Raw genomic sequence first — 10970 nt, 5'->3', positions numbered from 1 at the left:
ATGACAACAGATGCTCACAAGGATAGGGAAAAAGAGGAACACTTCTCCATTATTGGGGGGATTACAAGCTGGCAGAACCACTCTGGAAAACAGTCTGGAGGTTCCTTGGAAAATTGGATATAGTAGTACTACCTGAGGACTCAGCTATACCACTCCTGGGCATATACCCAAAAGTTGCTCCAATGTATAACAAGGGAGCATGTTATAGCATGTTCATAGCAGCCTTATTTATAATAGGCAGAAGCTGGAAAGAACACAGATGGCCTTCAACAGAGGAATGGATACAGAAAATATGGTACATCTACACAATGGAGTACTACTCAGCTATTAAAAACAAGGGCTTCATAAAATTCATAGGCAAATGGATGGAACTAGAAAATATTCTGAGTGAGGCAACTTAATCACATACAAAAAACCCAGAAAAACAAAAATCATACATGGTTTGCACTCACTGATAAGTGTATATTAGCCAAAAAGCTCTGGTTACCTGAGATACAATCCACAGACTACATGAAGTTTAAGACAGACAACCAACGTGCAGATGCTTCAGTTCTTCCTAAAAGGGGAACAAAAGTATTTATAGGAGGAAATACAGAGACAAAGTTTGGAGTATACTGTAAGAAAGGCCATTCAGGGACTGCCCTACCTGGGGATCCATCCCATACACATACAGCCACCAAACCAAGACAATATTGCTGATGTCAAAAAGTACATGCTGACAGGAGCCTGATATAGCTGTCTCCTGAGAGGCTTTGCCAGAGCATGACAAATACAGAGGCGAATGCTGGCAGCCAACCATTGAACTGAGGATGGGGTATCCACTGAAGGAGCTGAAGGGTTTTGCAAACCCATAAGGACACCAATGCCAATGAATCAGAGCTCTGAGGGACTAAACCACCATCCAAAGAATACACATGGACAGACCCATGGCTCCAGCTGCATATGTAGCAGTGGATGGCTTTGTTGGGCACCAATGGGAGGAGAAGTCCTTTGTTCTGCCAAGACTGGACCCATCAGCATAGGGGAATGTCAGCACGGAGGGATGGGTAGGGGTGGATGGATGGGTAGGGGGAACACCCTCATAGAAAATGGGGAAACGGGGTGGAATAGGGAGTTTATGTGGACAGGAAACCAGGACAGGGGATAACATTTGAAATGTAAATAAATTAAAAATTATCCAATAAAACAACAACAACCAAAAAGAATTATTCCAGGCCAGCTTGGATCTCACTGAATAAAGCAATGGACTAAATACTGAATTCTTATGTGTTACTCTAGAAATCAATGCCCTGGCCATCACCACATTGGTACTTTCGATGGTAGTCCTCTGGGTACTTGCCATGATATTCACCAGGGTATTCTGCCTGATAATCGCTATAACTGATTTCCAACCAATTTGTTCCTGTGCCCTGGCTTCCATTGTGAATGACAGGTTCTGTGGGTGTGGCACAGTGCTTAATGCCCCAGCCCATACACGCTCAATCCTTTTTAGGAAGCAACTTCGTTGGTGCCCCTCTGTAGAGAAATGCTCGAGTTGTCCATTGGATGAAATGTTAGCTTCTGGTCACAGAGATGTCTCTTCTAGTAACATCCTGTCTGGCTCCTTTGTTGGTGCCCATCTGCAGGCTAGTGGAGGTCTGGTCAAAGGGTTTGTCAGTCTGTATTTTGGGATCATAAAGATGCCTTTGAGTCCCATAGGCTGTCACACCTGGCTGGCACATTTGTTGGTTCCCATCTGTAACCCAGTTATACTTTGGTCAGCCTTTCATATATCTTCATCAAAACGTATTGTTTGTTTTTCTATATACTTAATGACAATGTCAATGGTTGTATGGAATCCTTTTATTTTTGCCAGACCTGGAAGAGCCACCAGCGTTGTCTGAACATGGGTCATGTTGCCATTCTCAAAAAGGTCGTTTGCTTCAAATATATCACGGGACTTCATACCGTAAGCCTGGATGGCTTTAATGAAGTTGCCGATATCCTCCAACTGCGACGAGTTTAGTGAGGACTCATTGACTTTCCTCACAGAGCCTGGCTGTAGCTTGTTTATGAGTTCACAGAAGATGATGCTGTCCTTCAGCCCCAGCTGGAAGTTGGTCCCAACTCCCATGCCTGTCACCTCTTCTACCCAGTTGCGCACATCTTCCTCAGCCTGTTAGTCACACTTCGATGAGATCTTGTTCTTGACTGTGGCAGAGAGTCCATTGGAAGGGCCCTTATTAGAGTGGGTCACGGCTATTTGGACAACAGAAATGGACTGCGCTCAAACTCCGGTTAAGTCACCCTCGCTGTCCCTGCTCTTAGCACCCAGGAAAGGCCACGCGGGTGATACACACGAGCTTGCTCCTCTGTGCCAAGCCTGAGAAACCGAAACTGTGGAGGCTCCAGGTAACTCTCTAGTTTTGATATTTTTACTGCAAATAAACCTAATATTACTGGTCGAGATAGGAAGATAATTTAAATATTAAACATTGTTTAGACATTTTAAAATTATGTGTTTTACCGCAGTTTTGTATTTGATTTCAGTAAAACACAACTTTGAACTTATTAAAGTATGTCACTATCTGATTAATATGCAAAAATAAATTTCACTTTTATACACTAACAGAAAAATAAAATTAAATCAAAATGATTGAATTTATATACCATCAAAATAATAAAATGCTTCATAGTACATTTAATGCTACAAAAATTGTTTTACATATATAAATATTGTTTAAGGAAATATGAAAAATATTAATGAAAGCCCATCTGTGTTCAGTCACAGAAATACTTATTAATATAATGGTGATATCCTTTGACATAATCTACATGATCTATCAAAAACAGAGCTACAGTTTCAAAATTTTATTTTTAAAAACTATTCACTTGTAATTTATACAATATTGTAAGAAATTCATGTTAAGAGAACAGGAGGAGTGAATGGGGAGAGGAGATAGGGGAAGGACTGTGAGGAGAGGAGGCATTAGAAACTGTGGACAGGATATAAAGCAAAAATAATTTTTTTAAAAAGTACTACTTGTTTCTACATTTCAAATTTACCATATAGCAGGAATTGTCAATCAAGTGTCTTGCAAAGCACGTAAACTGACACACAGATAAACTGACTGGGATTGTGATTCATAAATTACCTATACATTTGTGATATACTGCTTTTATTAAAAGGGCAAGCAATGTAATGGGAAAGGAAATTCTTATAATCAAGGTTAATTGTGTACATCGGGGAGATGAGTCTGACTGTAAAGCTCTTACTGCACAGACATGGAGAGCTGAGTTCAGATCCCTAGAATGAATATAAGATGCTAGGCATAATGACACAGGCCTATACTTCAGACACTGAAAAGCAGAGACACAGGAATTCCAGGATCACATTAGCAATCTGGTCTACCCATTTCCTAACCCTGGACTCTTTCAAAGGTATTACTCAGAAAATGGAAACAGCAGTAACAGGTAAAGACATCGGACAGCAGCCTATGTCATTTTACAGTAAACAAGTATGTGAACTTTCACACATTGTACACATCTATCTATCTATCTATCTATCTATCTATCTATCTATCTATCTGTATGTATGTAGATAAATTATGCACATGTAAATATGAACCACATATATGTATATATACATGTATGTCAATATGTTTGTAATATGTGTGTAAATAGAGCAATGTATACATATATAAAAATATATACACCTATACATCTATATATTATTATACACATACAGATACATATATACATATATATTGTTTTATATATATATAGCACATATATAAAGCATACACCATAACTATGTGTTTATATAACAAGCATTAAAAAACTTATAAAAGAAATCATACTCCAAATAAACCATACACAGTGTATGTTTGTGCACAGTGTGTGTATACTTCATGAAAGTCTGTACATTTACCACAGCCATCTCTAGTCCCTGAAACTTTGCATTGGTTTTTGCTCTTTTTCTATTGAAAATTTATATTTTATGCTATATTTTTTTTACTATTTATTTCTTTTATTTTTTTTATCATTTTCTTTTTTTTATTAACTTGAGTATTTCTTATATACATTTCAAGTGTTATTCCCTTTCCCGGTTTCCGGGCAAACATCCCCCTCCCCCCTCCCCTTCCTTATGGGTGTTCCCCTCCCAACCCTCCCCCCATTGCCGCCCTCCCCCCATAGTCTAGTTCACTGGGGGTTCAGTCTTAGCAGAACCCAGGGCTTCCCCTTCCACTGGTGCTCTTACTAGGATATTCATTGCTACCTATGGAGTCAGAGTCCAGGGTCAGTCCATGTATAGTCTTTAGGTAGTGGCTTAGTCCCTGGAAGCTCTGGTTGCTTGGCATTGTTGTACTTTTGGGGTCTCGAGCCCCTTCAAGCTCTTCCAGTTTTTTCTCTGATTCCTTCAATAGGGGACCTATTCTCAGTTCAGTGGTTTGCTGCTGGCATTCGCCTCTATATTTGCTGTATTCTGGCTGTGTCTCTCAGGAGCGATCTACATCCGGCTCCTGTCGGTCTGCACTTCTTTGCTTCATCCATCTTGTCTAATTGGGTGGCTGTATATGTATGGGCCACATGTGGGGCAGGCTCTGAATGGGTGTTCCTTCAGTCTCTGTTTTAATCTTTGCCTCTCCCTTCCCTGCCAAGGGTATTCTTTTTCCTCATTTAAAGAAGGAGTGAAGCATTCACATTTTGATCATCCGTCTTGAGTTTCGTTTGTTCTAGGGATCTAGGGTAATTCAAGCATTTGGGCTAATAGCCACTTATCAATGAGTGCATACCATGTATGTCTTTCTGTGATTGGGTTAGCTCACTCAGGATGATATTTTCCAGTTCCAACCATTTGCCTACGAATTTCATAAACTCGTTGTTTTTGATAGCTGAGTAATATTCCATTGTGTAGATGTACCACATTTTCTGTATCCATTCCTCTGTTGAAGGGCATCTGGGTTCTTTCCATTTTCTGGCTATTATAAATAAGGCTGCGATGAACATAGTGGAGCACGTGTCTCTTTTATATGTTGAGGCATCTTTTGGGTATATGCCCAAGAGAGGTATAGCTGGATCCTCAGGCAGTTCAATATCCAATTTTCTGAGGAACCTCCAGACTGATTTCCAGAATGGTTTTACCAGTCTGCAATCCCACCAACAATGGAGGAGTGTTCCTCTTTCTCCACATCCTCGCCAGCATCTGCTGTCACCTGAGTTTTTGATCTTAGCCAATCACACTGGTGTGAGGTGAAATCTCTGGGTTGTTTTGATTTGCATTTCCCTTATGACTAAAGATGTTGAACATTTCTTTAGGTGTTTCTCAGCCATTCGGCATTCCTCAGCTGTGAATTCTTTGTTTAGCTCTGAACCCCATTTTTAATAGGGTTATTTGTTTCCCTGCGGTCTAACTTCTTGAGTTCTTTGTATATTTTGGATATAAGGCCTCTATCTGTTGTAGGATTGGTAAAGATCTTTTCCCAATCTGTTGGTTGCCGTTTTGTCCTAACCACAGTGTCCTTTGCCTTACAGAAGCTTTGCAGTTTTATGAGATCCCATTTGTCGATTCTTGATCTTAGAGCATAAGGCATTGGTGTTTTGTTCAGGAAATTTTTTCCAGTGCCCATGTGTTCCAGATGCTTCCCTAGTTTTTCTTCTATTAGTTTGAGTGTGTCTGGTTTGATGTGGAGGTCCTTGATCTACTTGGACTTAAGCTTTGTACAGGGTGATAAGCATGGATCGATCTGCATTCTTCTACATGTTGACCTCCAGTTGAACCAGCACCATTTGCTGAAAATGCTATCTTTTTTCCATTGGATGGTTTTGGCTCCTTTGTCAAAAATCAAGTGACCATAGGTGTGTGGGTTCATTTCTGGGTCTTCAATTCTATTCCATTGGTCTATCTGTCTGTCTCTGTACCAATACCATGCAGTTTTTATCACTATTGCTCTGTAATACTGCTTGAGTTCAGGGATAGTGATTCCCCCTGAAGTCCTTTTATTGTTGAGGATAGCTTTAGCTATCCTGGGTTTTTTGTTATTCCAGATGAATTTGCAAATTGTTCTGTCTAACTCTTTGAAGAATTGGATTGGTATTTTGATGGGGATTGCATTGAATCTGTAGATTGCTTTTGGTAAAATGGCCATTTTTACTATATTAATCCTGCCAATCCATGAGCATGGGAGATCTTTCCATCTTCTGAGGTCTTCTTCAATTTCTTTCCTCAGTGTCTTGAAGTTCTTATTGTACAGATCTTTTACTTGCTTGGTTAAAGTCACACCGAGGTACTTTATATTATTTGGGTCTATTATGAAGGGTGTCGTTTCCCTAATTTCTTTCTCGGCTTGTTTCTCTTTTGTATAGAGGAAGGCAACTGATTTATTTGAGTTAATTTTATACCCAGCCACTTTGCTGAAGTTGTTTATCAGTTTTAGTAGTTCTCTGGTGGAACTTTTGGGATCACTTAAATATACTATCATGTCATCTGCAAATAGTGATATTTTGACCTCTTCTTTTCCGATCTGTATCCCTTTGATCTCCTTTTGTTGTCTGATTGCTCTGGCTAGAACTTCAAGAACTATATTGAATAAGTAGGGAGAGAGTGGGCAGCCTTGTCTAGTCCCTGATTTTAGTGGGATTGCTTCAAGATTCTCTCCATTTAGTTTAATGTTAGCAACTGGTTTGCTGTATATGGCTTTTACTATGTTTAGGTATGGGCCTTGAATTCCTATTCTTTCCAGGACTTTTATCATGAAGGGGTGTTGAATTTTGTCAAATGCTTTCTCAGCACCTAATGAAATGATCATGTGGTTCTGTTCTTTCAGTTTGTTTATATGATGGATCACGTTGATGGTTTTTCGTATATTAAACCATCCCTGCATGCCTGGGATGAAGCCTACTTGATCATGGTGGATGATTGTTTTGATGTGCTCTTGAATTCGGTTTGCCAGAATTTTATTGAGTATTTTTGCGTCGATATTCATAAGGGAAATTGGTCTGAAGTTCTCTTTCTTTGTTATGTCTTTGTGTGGTTTAGGTATAAGAGTAATAGTGGCTTCGTAGAAGGAATTCGGTAGGGCTCCATCTGTTTCAATTTTGTGGAATAGTTTGGATAATATTGGTATGAGGTCTTCTATGAAGGTTTGATAGAATTCTGCACTAAACCCGTCTGGACCTGGACTCTTTTTGGTTGGGAGACCTTTAATGACTGCTTCTATTTCCTTAGGAGTTATGGGGTTGTTTAACTGGTTTAGCTGTTCCTGATTTAACTTCGATACCTGGTATCTGTCTAGGAAATTGTCCATTTCCTGAAGATTTTCAAATTTTGTTGAATATAGGTTTTTATAGTAAGATCTGATGATTTTTTGAATTTCCTCTGAATCTGTAGTTATATCTCCCTTTTCATTTCTGATTTTGTTAATTTGGAAGCACTCTCTGTGTCCTCTCGTTAGTCTGGCTAAGGGTTTATCTATCTTGTTGATTTTCTCAAAGAACCAACTTTTGGTTCTGTTGATTCTTTCTATGGTCCTTTTTGTTTCTACTTGGTTGATTTCAGCTCTGAGATTGATTATTTCCTGCCTTCTGCTCCTCCTGGGTGTATTTGCTTCTTTTTGTTCTAGAGCTTTTAGGTGTGCTGTGAGCTGCTGACATATGCTCTTTCCTGTTTCTTTCTGCAGGCACTCAGCGGTATGAGTTTTCCTCTTAGCACAGCTTTCATTGTGTCCCATAAGTTTGAGTATGTTGTATCATCATTTTCATTAAATTCTAAAAAGTTTTTAATTTCTTTCTTTATTTCTTCCTTGACCAGGTTATCATTGAGTAGAGCATTGTTCAATTTCCACGTATATGTGGGCATTCTTCCCTTATTGTTATTGAAGACCAGTTTTAGGCCGTGGTGGTCCGATAGCACGCATGGGATTATTTCTATCCTTCTGTACCTGTTGAGGCCCGTTTTTTGACGAATTATATGGTCAATTTTGGAGAAAGTACCATGAGGAGCTGAGAAGAAGGTATATCCTTTTGCTTTAGGGTAGAATGTTCTATAAATATCCGTTAAGTCCATTTGGCTCATGACTTCTCTTAGTCTGTCGACATCACTGTTTAATTTCTGTTTCCATGATCTGTCCATTGATGAGAGTGGGGTGTGGAAATCTCCCACTATTATTGTGTGAGGTGCAATGTGTGTTTTGAGCTTTAGTAAGGTTTCTTTTACGTATGTAGGTGCCCTTGTATTTGGGGCATAGATATTTAGGATTGAGAGTTCATCTTGGTTGATTTTTCCTTTGATGAATATGAAGTGTCCTTCCTTATCTTTTTTGATGACTTTTAGTTGGAAATTGATTTTATTTGATATTAGAATGGCTACTCCAGCTTGCTTCTTCTGACCATTTGCTTGGAAAGTTGTTTTCCAGCCTTTCACTCTGAGGTAGTGTCTGTCTTTGTCTTTGAGGTGTGTTTCCTGTAGGCAGCAGAATGCAGGGTCCTCGTTGCGTATCCAGTTTGTTAATCTATGTCTTTTTATTGGGGAGTTGAGGCCATTGATATTGAGAGATATTAAGCAATAGTGATTATTGTTTCCCTTTATATTCATATTTGGATGTGAGGTTATGTTTGTGTGCTTTCATTCTCTTTGTTTTGTTGCCAAGACGATTAGTTTCTTGCTTCTTCTAGGGTATAGCTTGCCTCCTTATGTTGGGCTTTACCATTTATTGTCCTTTGTAGTGCTGGATTTGTAGAAAGATATTGTGTAAATTTGGTTTTGTCATGGAATATCTTGGTTTCTCCATCAATGTTAATTGAGAGTTTTGCTGGATACAGTAACCTGGGCTGGCATTTGTGTTCTCTTAGGGTCTGTATGACATCAGTCCAGGATCTTCTGGCCTTCATAGTTTCTTGCGAGAAGTCTGGTGTGATTCTGATAGGTCTCCCTTTATATGTTACTTGACCTTTTTCCCTTACTGCTTTTAATATTCTTTCTTTATTTTGTGCGTTTGGTGTTTTGACAATTATGTGACGGGAGGTGTTTCTTTTCTGGTCCAATCTATTTGGAGTTCTGTAGGCTTCTTGTATGTCTATGGGTATCTCTTTTTTTAGGTTAGGGAAGTTTTCTTCTATGATTTTGTTGAAGATATTTACTGGTCCTTTGAGCTGGGAGTCTTCACTCTCTTCTATACCTATTATCCTTAGGTTTGATCTTCTCATTGAGTCCTGGATTATCTGTATGTTTTGGACCAGTAGCTTTTTCCGCTTTACATTATCTTTGACAGTTGAGTCAATGATTTCTATGGAATCTTCTGCTCCTGAGATTCTCTCTTCCATCTCTTGTATTCTGTTGGTGAAGCTTGTATCTACAGCTCCTTGTCTCTTCTTTTGGTTTTCTATATCCAGGGTTGTTTCCATGTGTTCTTTCTTGATTGCTTCTATTTCCATTTTTAATTCCTTCAACTGTTTGATTGTGTTTTCCTGGAATTCTTTCAGGGATTTTTGCGATTCCTCTCTGTAGGCTTCTACTTGTTTATTAATGTTTTCCTGTGTTTCCCTAAGTGTGTTCATGTCTTTCTTGAAGTCCTCCAGCATCATGATCAAATATGATTTTGAAACTAGATCTTGCTTTTCTGGTGTGTTTGGATATTCCATGTTTGTTTTGGTGGGAGAATTGGGCTCCGATGATGGCATGTAGTCTTGTTTTCTGTTGCTTGGGTTCCTGTGCTTGCCTCTCGCCATCAGATTATCTCTAGTGTTACTTTGTTCTGCTATTTCTGACAGTGGCTAGACTGTCCTATAAGCCTGTGTGTCAGGAGTGCTGTAGACCTGTTTTCCTCTCTTTCAGTCAGTTATGGGGACAGAGTGTTCTGCTTTCGGGCGTGTAGTTTTTCCTCTCTACAGGTCTTCAGCTGTTCCTGTGGGCCTGTCTCTTGAGTTCACCAGGCAGCTTTCTTGCAGCAGAAAATTTGGTCTTACCTGTGGTCCTGAGGCTCAAGTTCGCTCGTGGGGTGCTGCCCAGGGGCTCTCTGCAGCGGCAGCAACCAGGAAGACCTGTGCTGCCCCATCCGGGAGCTTCAGTGCACCAGGGTTCCAGATGGTCTTTGGCTTTTTCCTCTGGCGTCCGAGATGTGTGTGCAGGGAGCAGTCTCTTCTGGTTTCCCAGGCTTGTCTGCCTCTCTGAAGGTTTAGCTCTCCCTCCCACGGGATTTGGGTGCAGAGAACTGTTTATCCGGTCTGTTTCTTTCAGGTTCCAGGGGTGTCTCAGGCAGGTGTCCTGCCGCTCCTGGGCCCTCCCCCACGGGAGCCCAGAGGCCTTATACAGTTTCCTCTTGGGCCAGGGATTTGGGCAGGGGTGAGCAGTGTTGGTGGTCTCTTCCGCTCTGCAGCCTCAGGAGTGCCCACCTGACCAGGCGGTTGGGTCTCTCTCTCACCGGGTCTGGGAGCAGAGAGCTGCTGCGGGCCAGGATCCGCGGGTGTGGGACTTCCGGTAAACACAGAACGTGCCTGGTCCTAGAGGAATTCTGCTTCCCTGTGTCCCAAGCTCACCAGGCAGCTTTCTTGCAGCAGAAAATTTGGTCTTACCTGTGGTCCCGAGGCTCAGGTTCGCTCGTGGGGTGCTGCCCAGGGGCTCTCTGCAGCGGCAGCAACCAGGAAGACCTATGCTATATTTTTATAGCTATTATAGGTGGCAATTGTCCAATGGATATCATTGAAATTAAAATCTTCCACTCAAACTTTTATGCTTATATCACCAGAAAGACATAGAATGACACAGCTTTCTTGAAGTATATTCAGTTAGAAGGTAACTCCTAGTAAAAATCCTATTAAGAGTGTTAATTAAAGGATTTTATCCTAAGTACGGTCTTGTGATTTCATCAATTGCCACTCTCTTTATTTTAAATAGAATTCTTTTCATACAGTATAACCTGATCACAGTTTCCCATCCCTCTACTCTTCCAAATTTCTCTCCACCTCTGCTCCGCCTGTATCCACTTCTGTCTGGC

The 10970-nt window shown here is 40.5% G+C and overlaps 1 pseudogene; it reads right to left on the bottom strand.

Moving 5' to 3' along the window:
* Window positions 1-1274: 1274 nt before the first annotated feature.
* Window positions 1275-2387, bottom strand: Cnn3-ps2 (calponin 3, pseudogene 2; annotated as a pseudogene).
* Window positions 2388-10970: the final 8583 nt, after the last annotated feature.

This window comes from Rattus norvegicus, chromosome 16 (genome assembly GCF_036323735.1).
Source record: "Rattus norvegicus strain BN/NHsdMcwi chromosome 16, GRCr8, whole genome shotgun sequence".
In the NCBI taxonomy this organism is placed as follows: Eukaryota; Metazoa; Chordata; class Mammalia; order Rodentia; family Muridae; genus Rattus; species Rattus norvegicus.
This window is presented reverse-complemented; position numbering and strand designations above follow the sequence as displayed.